The sequence below is a fragment of the Gossypium hirsutum genome, chromosome A07 (genome assembly GCF_007990345.1).
Source record: "Gossypium hirsutum isolate 1008001.06 chromosome A07, Gossypium_hirsutum_v2.1, whole genome shotgun sequence".
Taxonomy (NCBI): Eukaryota; Viridiplantae; Streptophyta; class Magnoliopsida; order Malvales; family Malvaceae; genus Gossypium; species Gossypium hirsutum.
The window spans coordinates 93,311,457-93,330,132 of NC_053430.1; the positions used below are offsets into that span (position 1 = coordinate 93,311,457).

Here is an 18,676-nt window from a genome sequence, read left to right on the forward strand (position 1 = left end):
TTCACAATATGGATATAAGTAAGTTGATACAAGAAAAGAAATACAAAAAAAAAACTTACACTTATATATGAGTCTTACACTGTATCTTCAGTAAAAACCATCTACCTATTGTCGTCCCAACCAAAGTCACTATTGTTTTTTTCTCTAAGCATACTGTAAAATGATTGTTCAATCCTTTTTAATATCCTAATCCTTTATTCAAGATTAGGTTTAGCCTTTAGCATTGCATGAGGTAAAACTTTTTCCATCATTCTCTCCAATTCAAGTAAACAACCAGCCTTGAATCCCATACCTGCAATAAAAGTTCCAAGTGCAAGTCTACCTCATTTCCTTTTGGTTCCTCTAGAATTTTCGGAAGAATTTGTAGTTGATTGTGAAAAGCCTAGCATACTTTTAAAAAAAATTCACAATCAATTAATAGATAAAAAAATCAATTAATACAAGTCTAGTACAATACAAAAATACGATAAACACAACATCAAAGATAAATAAAATAATAGAAAGTCTTCTAAACAACACTTTTAGCCCTATTAATTTCTAGATGCTTATCATTCATTGGACATTTGATTTGCTAGTTCCATCCTCCAATTTGCCCATGCATTAGTTGGATGAATATTGATTATATTAGGTTCAAAATCCTCTATCACCTTACTATTTAAACCTTCACCCAGTACCGCTTTAATAGGATCAAGACTCATTTCAATTCGAATAAAATTACGAAGTAAGCAACAAACAATAATGATTCAATTGTGCACCCTTACAGGATAAAATGATAGACTTCTAAGTATAGCCTATCTAAGTTTTAATAAACCAAAACAAGTTTCAATAACGTTGTGCTGATGCATGTTTCATATTGAAAAATTCTTCTGGAGTGCTTGGTTGGTGACCTTAGCGCCATTCATTCAAATGGTATCTTTGTCTTCTAAAAGGAGTAAGAAATCCTCGCAATTTGTGTAACCAGCATCAACTAGATAATAACAACCTATATTAAAAAAACATTATTTATCAATCTCTTGTTTGCAATATTAGTATGATCTAAAAAAATAATTAAACTTCATCTATGTATATATTTTACCATGAGAAACTTTTAGCCCATGCTCCTAATAATGGCATCTTGAAGAACTCATCCATCAGTAACAAAACTTTCCCAACTAGGAAGAACATAAACAAATTGCATATTAGGTGTACAAACACCTAATATATTTATTGTTATGTCACCTTTTTTAGTTCGATATCTAGGTTTATCAACTGATTGAACCCTAATCTTGATATAAGTTCCATTTAAAGCACCTAAGCAATTCTAAAAATAAATTAAAAGGTGAAGTTAGGATACTCTATTGAAATCAAAATCAAGTGAGTTATTTCTAAATAATACATATACCCACTCCAATACCTTAAACCATTTCCACCTGGTGTCTGTAGAATTAGTTGGAACTGGCTCTAGATTTTTAAATAACACATCTTGTAAGCATATCACACCATTTAATACATTACGTAAAAATCTACTAACGGTTTTCCTGGACCTATTAAAGTGATGCTTGATAACTCGATTTTTAAGATGATGAGTAATAATATGTAAGAACATTGCCACTTGCTCATCTACAAGCATGTTCCTTGATGACTTCAATCCTCCTAAAGTTTGTAACATCTCACATAATTTAAAAAAAGCAAATCTATTCATTCTCACTTGTTCAATACATGTCTCATCACTAGCATAAACAAGTTGCTTCACATAATCTCTTTGAGTATAAAAATCTAAAATATATGATCTAATCCTTGATCTATAAGTTTGTAGGCTAGAGACGACACCCAACATAACTATGAACCAACTCGCACTTGAACATATTTGCAACCATACTGTCAATGCAAGACCAATCCTTTTACGCCTCTCACTTTGTACAATTAAAGGCAAATAAGTCATTACTGCAAGATATTAAAGTGTTACATATCTTCAAATCATAGTATAAATCAATCTCAAAATATAATGCGATGCATATATCTTCAAAACACACAATGCAAAGCTAAAAAGGGACACATTTATTCAATACTAATCTCAATAATAGTAAAACAAAATCAAAGAATTTAATTGCAAAAGAACTTACAATGATTTAGTGAATACAAGAGGCTCAGCTATTGGTGGAGGAAGCAACCAAGCAAGCCAAAGAAGAAGAGAAAGCAATAACACACTGCTAAAGAAAAATGAATAATACATATTAAGAATCTTTGCAAAGCACAAAGTAGAAATTACAAATATCTTTGCAAGTAAAAAACCTGAAATTCATATCTTTATCAAATTTCATTCAACAAAATCGGCTCTTTGTTTAGCAAATAATAATGTCTTGAAAAGAATTTCACATCTTTGCAAGTAATAATGTCTTTAATGTTGCACAAAATTATATAATAGGTTGTAGGGGCAAAAAAAATTAAAAATATATTGTGGAAATTACATGAAATTGCATTTACATGTTGTATTTACATGTTGCATTTTAAAATTTTAATAGGTTGTAAGCTCTTTAATCGTTTAGTTACATTTATTTATTGTATTTACATGTATAGGTTCTTTTCAATCCAGTACTTGTATTATTAGATCCGCTGTAACTTCAAAACAAAAAGAACAAAGTGACTTTATTGTCAAATTTAAGGTAGTATAGGGACAAAAATTATAATTTAACTAATTTAAAACGTATTACAAAAGCTTAATACATGCCACGTATTTAACGCCATACTTTTATTTCTAACAATTTAGTCACTCTACCAATCCAATTGTTATTACTATTAAAATTATTTTACTAAATTTAGATTCATTACATTATTATTTTTTTTAGTTGCATGGCTACTTTTCTTTATTTCAAAACTAGGACATAAACCATGAGTATGAAATTTTTCTTTTCAAGTTTCATGGATGTTTAATGGAGTATCTATTAGGGATATCACTTAAAATAAAGAAATATAGGTACTTGAACAATTTTCAAATTACTATGCATAAGAAAGAGATGAAATATAAAGAGCAAGGAAAATTTGCTTTGCTGGACATATTTTTAGTTAAATAAAAAATAAAGTGCAGTGATTGTTATAAGGAAAATGTTAAAATCTGCTTCACTAGTCATAATACCAACAGATACAATAAATGGAGAATATGACACCCCCATAGTTTTCCTTTATATATGACACCAACATAAAATAGATAGATACACTTATATGCTAGACTCGAATCTTGAACAAGTATCGGTACCATCACATATAGTTACCTCACTTGCATGCATAAAAAACACAAATCAATCTTTGCACATCAAGTCTATGTAAATTTAAGATACGTATACCCTTCTGAGTTTTGATGCATTTCAATAAGACCACATAATTTCATTCTAACCATTTCCAAGAAGCAAACTAGCTTTTTACTTCCAATATGGAAGCCAAAAGATACATTATTAGGCATTCAAACCTCTTAAAAATCTTCAATGATATCAAGAGACATCCACATAACCACAAAAAAGTAAAAGTAATATAAAGTCTAGGTATAGATCCATAGAAAATATTCAAAAGGATGTTGTGGATGAAACTTAAGCCAAAACATGTACATAATGTCATTTGTTGTCGAGATCAAAGCAAAAACCAGACATTTAAATCTTAAGGGACAACAAATAAAGCATTAAAGATCATAAAGATACGTAAAATTGTGGGTAGTCTGAAGCACTAAATACAATTATCAGTTTCCTCGACTCCACATCATGCTAGTTATACTACTTCACTTGAACATCGAGAAACGATAATTATACAGTTATCAATATCCTCGACTCCACATTATGCTAGTTATACAGTTATCAGTTATTGATCTCATTTTCATCGATCATGATTCATGATTTAAACAACCATAGCATAACATGATTATGGGTAAGAACCTGTCATAAATTCTTGTAATATAATTGGCAGTTATATTATATGGTCAAAAAAGATAAATCGACATATATGCCTGGAAAATGAAACAAATCTAAACACAAACCAAGTAGCAAAATTATCAAATTTTGAAAAGAAAAAAAATGAATTAAGTTGACCTTGCCTTTACTCTAAGCTGGAATTCAAAGCACCAACTATTACATACAGATAGATGTGCTAAGTAACCAGTTCAGCTTAAAAGGAAATTCTTAAAAACAAAATAGTAAGAAAACAACTTAAGGGGAGAATAATGCAATTCCAAGCCCTAATTTTTGGGTTTAGAAAAACATAGCAATACAATATTTACATTTTCATCTCAGTTTAAACACAAAACGAAAATAAAAAACATGTAAATAACAAATCCCATGAGAATATTGGATAAAAACTTAAATTTTTTTTCAAATCTAGGAGGAGGAACTAGTGGCTTCAAGGTTGTATCAACTGACATGATTCAATAATCAAAGGAAAAATAAAAAGAAAGAGCGGAGGAACTGATGGCTTCAATATACTGACGTGAAAGAGCAGAGGAATGAAAGTGGCTGGAGGCGAAGCAAGCAAGGGAGGTTGGGTAAAAGGGGTTGTCGAGTTGAGAGAGGAAGATTTCAAAAAGGTGAGGGGCAAAAATTGAAAATGGGAAAAATTTTCTTATTCCACCTAAGTTGAATCACCATTCGGTGGTGAGGGAAGGAAATGTCTATTTTGCCTCTTTTCAGAATAATACATTATTCAACGTCGGTCAAAATAGGTCATTACAATCAACCAAATATTAGTTTAGTGATGGGCCCGCCGAAATGGATTGTAATCCATTCATACTCCCCCAACTAAACATGCTCTAAAAATTTTGATTCTTTAATCCCAACAACTTTTGACTTCTTATTTGTTACCAACAATTTTGATTCATCAATTATTTAAAATGAGTATCGATTTCTTTTTTCTGTTTCTTTAATGGTAAAAAAATATTTAAAGTGCCTCTATATTTTTGGTTGGTAGTCGAAAGAGTTCAACCTTAAATATTTATTTTCTTAATTGATTTTCACTACATTTTTTCTTGTGTCAAATAGTCTAATAATATATATATATATAAAAATCCGTGACCTTGGAACCATTTTTGATATATTAAATTGCTTGATAAAAAGTATTTACTATTAGATACATAATTCTACAATTTACCCTTTAGATGCATAATTCCACTATATTTATTTCACTATAGTTGGTATCTATGATTTTTATGTTTTTGTTATGAATGTTATAAATTTTAATAAATTATTTAAATTTAAATAAATTTATTTAACTCAACCCGATTCGAAAAGAATTTCATTCAACTCAATTTCATAAAAATTTCAAATTACAGTCGATTGATAAAATAAGACTCTATTCAACTAATCTGAATTTTTTAAGGTGATTAAATCGAGTTATCATGTGATTAACTTTTTTTAAGGCGATTAACTATTTACAAACTTTCTTTTCGTAAACAATATTATAAAACAAAATAATACTAATAAAAAATTAATAATTAAATCAATATAATTATAAATATAGATTTTATATTAAAATATATATAATCCCAATTTATTAAATTACTTTTTTTAATTTTAAAATTATTTAATAAATTTCATTCTTTCTTTTTATCACTATTATCCAATATATAATTCTTACAATTTAGTAATATTATCATAATGTCTCACCAATTTGTTACATTTATACAACTCAAAATAAAACATTTCATTAATAAAATATTAAAATTTATCAAATTATTTTTTATAAATAAAATTTTAGGTTTAAAAAGTAATTTTAAATATATAAAATGGATGCTCAATTTGAATATCAAGATTTTTTTTTTATTCTTATGGGTTTTTTAAATGAATACTCATATTTTTTTTCTTTTTATACTCATCAAATTCGAAAATTAATTGTAATGGCATTATAAAAATAAAAGAATTAAATTATGTTAAATTAAAATGTAAGAATTAAATCTAAAATTTGAACTTAATAACATTGAAACTACAAATAGAGATTGAGAATAAACAATTGACGTTGCTTTCTCTCCGATGAGAGTTTTTATTTATAAGTCAGACTAGTGTTCACACTGTAACATCCCAAAATGGGGTTAAAAGAATTGGGTTTGTGGTTGATTGATTGATTAGATTTGAGCTTGAATGCGCATGATTGTTAAAGTGTGTTAATGTATGTTTTAGTATAACTAAGCATGATTTGTATGATCTAGTATGATATAGGGTATGTTAGAATAGGAAAAATTGACATGAAAACATGAAATAGTATGTATAGGTGTCAATATGTCATATGTAGGTTGGGCATGTTTTGTTATCTTTGCAATTGAGTGCTGATTTTTATGTTATGCAATTAAAGTCCCTAAATGTTATGAAATGACTTGAAAATTTTCATGATAAAGTCTTATTTGGATAATTCCATAATTTTACTCTTGATTTTACAAAAATGTTTTACTAAAATTGTAACACTCTTAACCCCTCTCTGTCTTTAAATTAGGGTCACAGGCGTTACTAACCAATCACAACATTTAATTACATCATAAGTAAATTTGCAAGCTAACTATTTACATCACATCATACCGAGAGCAATACATGTTAATTTAATATTTCCATAATAGTGTTTTATACAATCGAATAATGAATCATGCTATGCAATACTAAACTTGGTCTTCCACTGTCTACACTCTTATCACTATTTATCCCCTCTTGAAAGCTAAAAGTTGGATACATAACAAGATTATTCCAATTATTAGCATCAGAGTATTGGACCATACTTCGACTACTACCTTTGATGATATTAGTAGAATAACCTACTTCAGCTAACTTAATTTTGTTATATCATTCCAAATCAGAGTTAAAAATACTCTTACAGTCCTTAATATGAGTCCATGGGACCCTAAAAATAATCTAAAAATAGGCAGAGGCTAATTTGAAACAATTCTGAAAGTTTAGGGTAAATTTCAGAAATACCTAAAAATAAGGGTCACACGGTCGCATGGCCAAGCCGTGTGGAACACCCCAGACTGTGTGACTTTTGAAGTTGGGACACACGGCCGTGTCTCAGCCCGTGTCTCTGCCCATGTGTCTCACTAACTTGTATCACATAGCCGTGTCGCAGGCCATATGTCAACCCATGTGTGTCACACGACTGTGTGACAGATCGTGTCTCAAGCTATGTGTACCTAAATGTACCTTAAAACTCAAGTTTACTAAATTGTGTTTACTTGGACACTAAGCAACCAATTCACCAATCATTTTACCTATTCAAAACTCAATTAAACATGCTCAAAACAAGCTAAAACAACCATCCTAAGTGCCTAACCAATGTAGTATCATTGGTACCACATTTTATATCTTCAAACATATTAACAAAGCATCATCCATTCAAAACCTTCATTCATACCAAAATTTCCATAATTGGACTAACATATAGCTACTTAGGTGACCAAACCTCAAGTTAAACACATACTAAACTTTAAGCTAAGCTATCATACCAAACATAGCCTCAACCACAACCATATATAAAAATAACCATCATTTCACTTGAAAACCAAAATATTATCACATATCAACAACATTGACCAAAAGACCTCCTAGGTACATGCCATTACAAAAATAAACATCACCATACTTGAGTACAGGATCATTGTTTATTCTTCAATTTAGTCCCTAAATCGAGACTAATTTTAATCTCCACATTTAACTTTATTTTTTATACTAATTTCACCCTAAGCTACATTTAGCTCCCTATTTTCAATTCTACCCCTTAATTTTAAAATTTTCACAATTGAGTCCCTATTACTCAAAATTAACAATTAATTCTACAATTTAGTCCTGTTCCACTTCTAACTTAAAAATCTATCAATTTAACCCCTAGTACTTAAATTATTCAACAATGACAACATCTAAAATCTTAAACAATACTAAAAATTATAACATGGGTCGAGTAATTTTAAGTACCGAGATTCTAAAAACGTAAAATTTATAAGAAAATGACTAAATTGCACTAATCAAATTTGGATTTGAACTCCAAACACTCCTAGGACGTGAGTTACTTCTTTTCTTCTCCCTTTTGTTTCGAATGCATGTAAAAGAGAATGAAATTCTCTTTCATTCCACTATCAATTATGTTTTCTTCTATTTTGTTTTAAAATTATTATTATAACTTATATATTTTAAGTTAACATAATATATATTATATATACATATCATAAATGTTTCATTATGACCGTCCATTAAAAGGAAACAAGGGTAAATTTACTTATTTAGTCCTTTTTAATTAATTTCAATATATAATTCAACTTTCAACACCGACGCGATTTAATCCCTATACCTTAATAGCTCTTAATTCATGAAAATTACTTATCCAAAATTTAATTTGCCTCTAATATGACTCTGTAAATATTTAATAAAAATATTTACGAGTTCGATTTGTAGAAACGGAGTCCCGAAAATATACTTTCCAACACCCCTAACTATTGGGTTATTACAAAAATATTTTACTAAAATTATGATTTAGTCATTAAACTTTGCTTTAAAAATTAAATGAGTTTTACTTATCTATTCTAGAACTTTCTTTCAATTATTGTCCTTATTAAATTATTTTTATACTGTACATATGATTTAATTGTTGAATTACGAATGTTACTAATGTCATATGTTAAATAAGAAATGAATATTAGGCTTGTTGGTTTCCGTGTATCTAAGTCATCTTATTAGAGTTCACTAAGGGTGAAATGAATTGAAATATTTATATTGAGATTTGACTAGGGATGTCAATTGAGCGGGGCAAGTGTGGGGGGTGCTACCCCTGCACCCATCTTCGCCAAGAATTTTCATCCTCATCCTTACATCGCAACCCGCTGCGAGTACAAAACCCAAAGCCATCCCTGCCCACCACCCACGTAGGTCCCTAAACCCACCTAATCCCCGCTATACTCACCTTGTGACCCACTTTACATAATATATTTATAAGTATCAGTCAAATAAATATAAACATATAGCAGTGAAGTAGGAGATAAATGAGATAATGAAGTAAGAGCTTCAAGTTTGCAAGTTGTGGCGTGGAGTAATTGTAACAGCCCATTTTTAGTGAAATCGAAATTGTAATTTCAGGACCACGGATCCGATGTAACACCCCGTACCCGAGACCGTTGCCGGAGTCGGACACGAGGGGTTCACAGACTAAATTCGCTTACTATCGCAGTCCATTTTAAAAATTTCCAGATAGCTGGCTAACTGTGTCGCTGTCACCTTAAAAATCATATCTTGAGTTTCACAACTCGAAAATCAGTTTCGTGATTTTTCCCTGAAACTAGACTCATATGTACATCTACATATTTTTTTCTAAAATTTTTGGTTGGGCCAATTAGTACAGTTTATTAGTTAAAGTCTCCCCTGTTACAGGGTGCGACTACACTGACCTTCATGCATTACAATTTGGATATCTCCCTGTACAGGGCTTCAATACTGATGTCGTTTGTTTCTATAGAAACTAGACTCAGAGAGGAATCTATACATATATGGCATGACTCCTAATTATCTCTGGTTAATTTATAATGAATTTCCAAAGTCGGAACAGGGAATCCAGAAACTGTTCTGGCCCTGTTCCACGAAAACCTAATTATCTCTTAACATACCCCTCATATGACCGTTTCGTTTCTTCCATATGAAATTGGATTCATCAAGGTTCATTTAAATAATTTATTCACTATTTAATTCCATTCCTACTATTTTTAGTGATTTTCCAAATCTACATCACTGCTGCTGTCAGCATCTGCCTTTAAGGTAGACTTTACCTATTTCATAGTTTCCATGATTCAACTAGCCCTTTTAGCATAAATAGCACAAATTATGATAGTGATTAACCATTCCCATGGCCAATCCTTGTTAAGCATATCCACACCTCTCAATAACCATATCCATACCAAATGATTATAACATTATACTCAAACATATATAAGCCATTTTCGCATGGCTATCCAAAATTATTCAAATCCAAAGGGTCCATGACCCACTACAAAAAGGGTAGTCCTATACATGCCATTTTCAGAGTTCAACCAAAAGTGTACCAAAAGGGCTTTGATAGTGTGGGCGACTTCGACTTCAATAATCCCGAGTCCGATAGCTGACGAACCAAAATCTATAAAACAGAGATTCAAAGAACGGAGTAAGCATTTAATGCTTTGTAAGTTTTAAGCAAGACAAAGTGTTCTCAATCACTATTATTGGTCATTCATTTCAACTGTTCGATGAAGTTAATCTAGAGCTTCATCTCGATCTATAATATCATTAAACGCAACACTTGGCTGCCACATATATACTTTCGAATAATAATGACCTAGATGGTCAAATATTTCCAAAGCACATTCTTCATCGATTTTCAACTTTCAATAATCCTTTCCACTTGTTCATAATCACATCCATACTTTTAAGTATTTCAACATGACAAGTACTAAATTACCATAGGCACATAAAGAACCAACATATTCCTTATCACATATATGTAAGCTTACAAATCATAATCCTTACCTTGTACTGGCACATTAGCTCAACCCAACCCATACTCAGATCATAAGGCTTTTGGGCAGAATATGCACTAATACATAAGAATATTTCATCGCATACTTTATTATACAAACATACCATTACCAATTAGATCATTCTCACATTTGGAGTTATAATATTAATCACATTTATCTACCTCTTTGATACTGATAATTCACCTCGAAATCACTCCACCGATGAGTAAGTAATACGTACCTGAACATCTTGAATACATAATACTCATTTGATGGTAACTTAATGCAGATACTCAATATCAAAGTCTTACTTGAATCCTAGCATTTAGCCGTCGAGTCTTTAAAGCTCGGATATAGTACGAGCACGAAGCCTACGGACATTAATCAGGATAATATTCTCGCATAAAGCCTGCGGGGTTTTAACCCGGATATAGTACTGACACAATTGCCCTTCGGGTCTTATCACATTTATACACTTCCACATCCATCACATTGGCCATTCGGCCTTATCACATATATACACTTTCACATTCATCACATTGGCCATTCGGCCTTATCTCATATATGCATGTTCACATTCATCACATTGGCCATTCGGCCTTATCACACATACACATGTTCACATTCATCACATTGGCCATTCGGCCCTATCACATATATATACTTGTACATCAATTTCATCATAACAAAATTGACTAGGTATACTAGTCATTTGTGGCTTATAGCTTCACTTTAATACGGATCTGGTACTTTGATTACCAATGTTTAATCGATAGCTTATAAGCAACTCAAATGGTTTTATTAAGGTTTACAACAAAATCCCAAATTCAGCACAAGCTGTTTTTTTCTGAGCAACAGTCATTAAATTATTCGTAAATGGAGCTACGAAACTCCAAATGGAGTGCCGTTAATTTTCCCTGGAAATAGACTCATACATATCTTATCCAGCAAATTTTCAGAATTTTTGGTTTGGCCAATCAATACCAGATTTTTCTTAAAGTTTCCCCTGTTTCACTTTTTGACTAATCTGACCACTCTTCACTACGAATCAAATTTCTCATTGTACGGAATTAAAAATGTGTTCTATTTGATTTAATTTGAAACTAGACTCATTAAGGAGTCTAGGCATATAAATTTTATCTTATAACCATTTTTGTACAAATTATAATGATTTTTCTAAAAACAGAACATGGGATTTCGGAGTCATTCTGACACTGTCCCACACAACTTTAAATATCTCTTTATAGGAAATTTCTTTGCTTCCACGGTCTCTTTTATAAGAAACTAGACTAAATAAGCTTTGATTACATATTTTATTCAGCCTATAATTCCACACCAACAATTTATAGTGATTTTCTAAAATCACGTTACTGCTGCTGTCCAAAGCAAATTATTACAATTTGCTCTTAAATTTCCAAGTCCAAACACTTATGAACTTACCATTTGAGTTTAAGACATATCATGGTCACATCATATCTTATTAAATCAACTCATTATGTCCTATTATGACTGAATTTACTCAACGTTTAATCACTTAAAACTTACCTCGGATGTGGTCGAACGATTTTGGCGGCTATTCGATCACTTTTTCCTTCCCTTTATCGGATTTAGTTCCCTTTTGCTCTTGAGCTTAATTTAACAAATAAATTGATTTAATCATTTGAACATCGAAAAGAGAAAATCAAGGTACTTAACCCATATATATATACATTAGACATTAAAGTCACATACATATGAAATCATGAATCAACTCAACATATTAACCCACACTCTCTTTTAGCCGATTGTCTAAGCCAAGATTAAGCCACCAATATGCTTACTTATAACCGAATACATGCAACACCAATCTATGTGTTCATTCATGTGGTCGAGTATACATATTCCAATATGATATCATTTCCATTTCGTTTAACACTTAACTTTTACCACATATCAAATAACCCATTTCTTTACTCATGTGGCCGATTATATTCGGTCATGCATACTCACATAAAATCAATTTGGAGACTCTATCAACCCAACATACATTCGGCAATAGTCTATAGTTCTCTCTCTCGGCCACTCATTTCACACTTAACAAAGCTTCCATTCGAAATCATTAGTGAGTATCAATTAACTTAGGCTACCTTTAAACCTTTATTTATCACCTCATGCCAAACCAAAGACCACATTCGGCACTTTCATCCACCATTCTACCAAGCATGTAATATTCAACCACAACCAACTCACAATCGGCCCTAGTTCATAACAAGGTAGCCGAATTCTTTTTATGGTTCAAACACTCATCTATCATCATTCACCTAACTTTATCATGAAACAACAAAACTCACCATTATTAGCTACCATAGTCGAAAACCTTACTCAATCCAAAAATCAAAATTTCATCATGGGTTACAAAAAAATAACTTGATATCTCACTCAAGATTAACTAAAATTTCAAGAACTAATATGAACACCTTACCTTAATATTGACCTAAGATGACCGATGGCTTCACTCCCTTCTTCCTCCTTTCAATTCGGCCAAGAAGAACCAAAGAACACAACTTGTTTTCATCACCAAATGCTCTTGTTCCCTTTTTTTTTCTTTAGATTCGGCTAGGAAGAAACATGTATGATGATCTCTTTTTTTTTTCTTTCACCCATCCCTTCCTTTAGTTATCAATTCTTTATTTATTACATCCTCCATACTAATATGGCACCTAGTTAATTAAAGTTAATATAAAATTCACACTTGATTATACAATTTGTAGCATGGCCGGCCACTACCTATAGTTTGGCTAATTTGACATGCAAGGACAAGCACTTTCCCACATATACTAATAGGCCACTTTAGCACTTGCCTAGTATATTTCTAAGTTGTCTCACATAAGTCCCTACTAATAATTTTCACATACACTAACCAAATTGAAGTATGGAACTATCACACAAGCATTTACTCACATCATAAACACAGAATATAACCTTTAATTATTTATAAGACTCGGTTTCGTGGTCCCAAAACTACTTTCCGACTAGGGTCACTTTAGGGGTGTCACATCCGAGCCTGAAAGAAAATTTATTTTAATATTATTGCATGGTTTGCATTATGATAGGAATGTCATATGAAAATTCTGATAAGAAACTTTTACCGATTATGTACTTAATTACAGAAAGAACCAAATTGCATAAATGTAAAAGTTGAATTCTAATAGCTAGAAGGATTAAATAGCCATGGAATTCAAAACTTAAGGTCTTTATATGGTAATTAGACCATTAAAGAAAAGTTAGTAGATATTTTTAATGATTCATCCATGGAAAAATTAGAAAAAGTTAAGGACTAAATTGGAAACTAAAATAATTAAAAAATGATAATAGAAATATCATCTTATTTTATATCATCTTCCCCAAAATTTGCATGGAAAACCTAGGAGAGAGAGAAGAAACTAATCAAGCTTAATTGGATCCGGACAACTCAAATTTGAAACTAGATCGAGGAAAAGAAAAAGTTTCGGATTAGTAGAATTTCTTGTACAAACGACTGTTAAGGTAAGTTCGTGTAACTTACTTATACATGTTATTATGTTTGAATTGAATGTTGTATTTGAATTGAATATGATATGTGCTTGTGTAAATTATAAAAATGTTATAAAATGAAATATACATATGCCTGAAATAAGTCCCGAAAATGTTACATTCTGTTTGAATATTGAATTTCGATAGATATATGTGATTTTCCCACATTGAAAGTGACCCTGCATATATTGCAGATTGGATTTAGCTCGGACGAGTAATCCTGATATAGCCCTCTCGAGCATCCTGTTATATAGTTCCTACAAACATCCTGACCGGTAGTGATTTAGCATGTGTTGCACACTACCGTAGCTCTTTATGAGCATCCTGATATGCGATCGGTTATGATTCTGCATATAATGTGGGCACAAACGCAGCTCTTTATGAGCATCCTGTTAAGCTCGCTTGAACTCTCTACTACCTTATCTGGTATTTCCTGATAGTATCTCTTCAGAGATATCTGATAAACTCTATGAGCTTCCTGAGTAAAACTTTTATGAGTTTCCTGATTAGCCCTGATAAGTGTCCTGTTACATGGTTACATGGCTCATCTGAGCATCCTGATATGTGGCTCGAGAGTGTGCTCCCTGATTATGTGCCCTATTGGGTACCCCTGATTAAGAATTGACGGTTTACAGAATTGTACACCTTGAGTGTACTAGTTGAATATCCATCGATATTTCAATAATTCAACGAAGAAAACTCTCAACATGAGAAAATGATGAGATAAATAGAAATATGTTCTAAATGCTTCTGAATTATTTGATGAAGGATTATGCGATGAGCTCATCTGTGTTTATTTGATGTGTAAATGTATTATATGACTAACTTGCTTGGTTGAGTATATGTGTTTAGGTAAACTTGCCAAATTGAAAAAAAGCATGTTAATTGTATGTTTAAATATTAATAAATGTGATTGGTAAGTTTTAATTCCTGTTATATGAGCTTACTAAGCATGATCTGCTTACTAGGTTTTATTTTCTCTGTTTTATACTAAGCATTATATGCTTACTAGGTTTTATTTTCTCTATTTTATAGTGCACAAAAGCTCGCGAAGGTTGGAGATCGGTTGGAGCGTCATCACACTATTTGCTAGCTTATTTTGGTATAATGGAATGTATAGGTTAACTTGGCCATTGTTGGCTTGTAAATATTTTTTTTAATCTAGCGATTAGAATGGCTAGTAATGATTTATTTTGGTATTTTTATAAGGTTATATCATGATAAGTATCTATATGACAAGTATATTAAGTATGTTTGATCAAGTTATGTTTAATATATAGATTAGACAAGGGTAATAATATAAACATGAATGCACATGATAATATATCATATTAGATGTTAGAATTGGCTTGGATTTAATGCTTGAATTGGTTGGTATATACTTGTAAGTGTTGGTGTAAGTTATTGGCAAATTTGAGTGAGAAATAAAGTTAGGAAATGGCTTTATTTTGTCCACACGGGTAAACGCACGGGTGTGTGTCTTGACCGTGTGTGACACACGGCCTGGTACATGGGAGTGTGGTTTGGCCATGTGTCATCTACATTTTAAAATTGAGAAACATAATGCTTAGAATTGGGCACACGAGCAGAGACACGGGTGTTTGTCTCAGTCGTGTGTGCTACACGGCCTAGAACACAGGTGTGTGTCATGGCTGTGTGAACCCTGCACCTAATTTTTGAAAATTAAATTGATCACGCAGCCTACTCACACGTGCGTGTGGCTGGTCGTGTGGCACAAGTCAGAGAGTTACACGGGATCGAACACGGTCTACAGCACGGGCGCGTCCTATGGTCACACGGGCGTGTCCCTTGACCACACGGGCGTGTGAGCCCTATTTCTAGGATTTTTTTTTTGAAATTTCGCAAAAAGATTCTGTGAGATTCTAATTTAGTACCAACTCGATTCTAACATTTATATTGGGCCTCGAGGGTCCATTCAATGGACAATAAGACCACTTACGAAAATTGAATAGTAATTAACATGAATTATCTGTAATTGTTCTGTAAACTCTGGTAATACTTTGTAACCCTATTCTGGCGACGGATACGGGTTAGAAGTGTTACAGTAATAGTGAGTAATTTTAGGGTTTTCATGTAAAATAAAAAAATGAAAAATTGAAAGTGAGATATGTTAAAATTGGGTGAGAAACTGTGGAGTGTTCTTCTTCTTCTTTTTTTACAACTCTGGTGGTTTATCTGCAGGTTATCTGATAGCTTTTATCTACAAATATGTTGTGCATTCACAACTATCTTGCAGTGTATTAACCTGCAACACTGGTGGTTCACCCATCCACATTCCAGCAGCTCTTATCTACAAATATGTTGTACATTCATAACCATCTAGCAGCGTATTAACCTGCAAATTTTGTGATTTATCCACAACCTGATGTGTAGGGATGGACGAATTCTGGGAAACTCTTACTAGGGTGTGTAATGGTGGAGTAGGATATTTTATGTTAAACTAAAATTGTATTGCTTTCATAAAACATGTGTATACAATTCTGAGATTTCTGAGATGATACATATACATATACATTATTGAGTTGATCTGATATACTGATATTCTAAAATTGCTATCGTGGATTATTCTATGTGATGTGATTTTGCATGCTAATCGATTGCACTGATTTGTTTGTGATGGAACTCACAGTGAGTTTCATAGCTCACTCCCCTTTTGTTTCCATCTTTACAGATAACTCACCAGGTTAGGACGCGAACACGACATTTGAAGGGTCTCGTCTCAGTCTTAATTTATTAAAATATTTTAGATTTATTATTCGATATTTTTAAATTTTAGAGACTGTACCGAAAGTAAGTCTCCATTACCTAGGTTGGTAAATTTAAACCGGTTTTTGACAACCTGAAAGTTTTTCAAAAATAGACCAAGTTTTCATCTAAAATAAAACAAATGTTTTAATATGATCTTTTAAAAAAAACACTCTGATAGCTTATTAGGCCATTTCGGTGGCTAATGTAGTCTTTCGATTTTGAGTCTAATGTCTAGGTCGGGTTCGCTTATACAAAACATTTACAATTTTTCAATAATTTATTTAATTAAATAAAAATTATTTTTAATTAAAGTTTTATTGATTTAAGTAATTATTTACTTTTTTATATAAAGTAATTTATATATTTGACCTTAAGTTAGTAATAATATTATTAATATATTAAATCTGTGAATCAAATTAGTAGAATCATTTTAAATAAATAATTTAGAATTATTTTTAATGGATTGAATTTGAATATTAAATGAAATTCTAAATAAACCTAAAAATAATTATTTTATTTAAAAAACGTAAACAAGTTATATATAGATTAAAAATATGACTATTAATAATATTATATTTTGGTACTAATTAAAAACTAAATTTATTATAATTTATAAAAATAATTATTTTTAAAATAAAATAACTTAATTTTCAAGTGAATAATGGACAAATATTAAATCGGCCTACAAGTAAATACATGGATTAATTCCATTAAACATATTATTTATAATTAATAAATGTTGGATGTAGTGGTAAAGCATACTGCACTTTTAAAATTTAGGATCTATTTAGATGTACAGTGTGTTTATCTGCAGTTAGTGTAAAAATAGCGGTAGTAGTGAGATTAGATACTGTAACGATACTGTAGCGTGATAAAAAAAAAAGCTAAACATAATGCATTGAGGGCAAATGTCTATTCAAAGGTACCCTTAATTAAAAATTAAAATTAACTCCACAAGGACCAATTAAAAATTAAAATTTAATTGGTAATACTTTTATTGGACTTTATTGGATTTGAATATATGAACTTTTAATATTCAAAAGTTTGATTTAAAAATTAAAGTTGAAATTGATAACTCTTATTTATAGAAGTGAATTAATAATGTTACAATTGTATTTTAATTTTTAGATCAAACAAAATAATAAGATTAAATTCCAAAAAATTAAAAAGTAAAAGGACTGATGGATAATTAAACCTTTCTTTTCTTCCCTTCTTTTCCATCCACCTAAACAGAAAAAAGAAGTCAATGTGTCGAAAATTAGAAGCAAAACTTCTACACTATCCTATGTATTTTTGTCTTTATATATAATAACATAGAAAAAGAAAAAGGAACCAACTTGCTAGTAGCCTATTTATGTATTTGAAAAAAACAACAGCCGTTAGATCTGGCAATGTAGATATAAATATAGTAAGATTAAATAATTTTTTAATGATAATAATTAAATAAAATAATAAACTGTAAAAATAGTCACTTTATTTACTTTATATATAATTTTAACCATTTATTTATCATTTTATTATGAAGTAGTGACTCTATTTTTAGGCTCCGTTATCTCCCTAACAGCAGTCCTACATGACAATCTAAATGAGTTTTAAATGTCAACTTGGATGTTTTACATGACAGTTTAAATTAAATTTATTTAATTAAAACCCTATTTTCATATTAACAACTAGACATCTAAGTTTGCATTTAAAACTTATTTGGACTACCACATAAGACTATCGTTAGAGAGGTAACAAAGTTAACAATAGAGTGACCACAACGTAAGTAACTAGAATATGATCTGAAGCAAATAAAGTGATTATTTTTTTAGTTTTCCTAATTCTTAAAAAAATATTTGTTTGACTATTTTCATAGACTGTTGAAATTCAACCTTTCTAGAACATTACATC

At 30.9% G+C, this 18,676-nt stretch overlaps 1 long non-coding RNA gene across 1 annotated transcript; it reads right to left on the bottom strand.

The window, feature by feature from the left end:
• Nucleotides 1-404: 404 nt before the first annotated feature.
• LOC121231836 (uncharacterized) lies at nucleotides 405-4,592 on the bottom strand. Its single transcript, XR_005929919.1, has 3 exons — nucleotides 4,447-4,592; nucleotides 2,103-2,186; nucleotides 405-982 (listed from the first exon to the last, which is right to left on the bottom strand). It is a non-coding gene; the product is annotated as an uncharacterized lncRNA (long non-coding RNA).
• Between the last annotated feature and the right edge of the window lie 14,084 nt (nucleotides 4,593-18,676).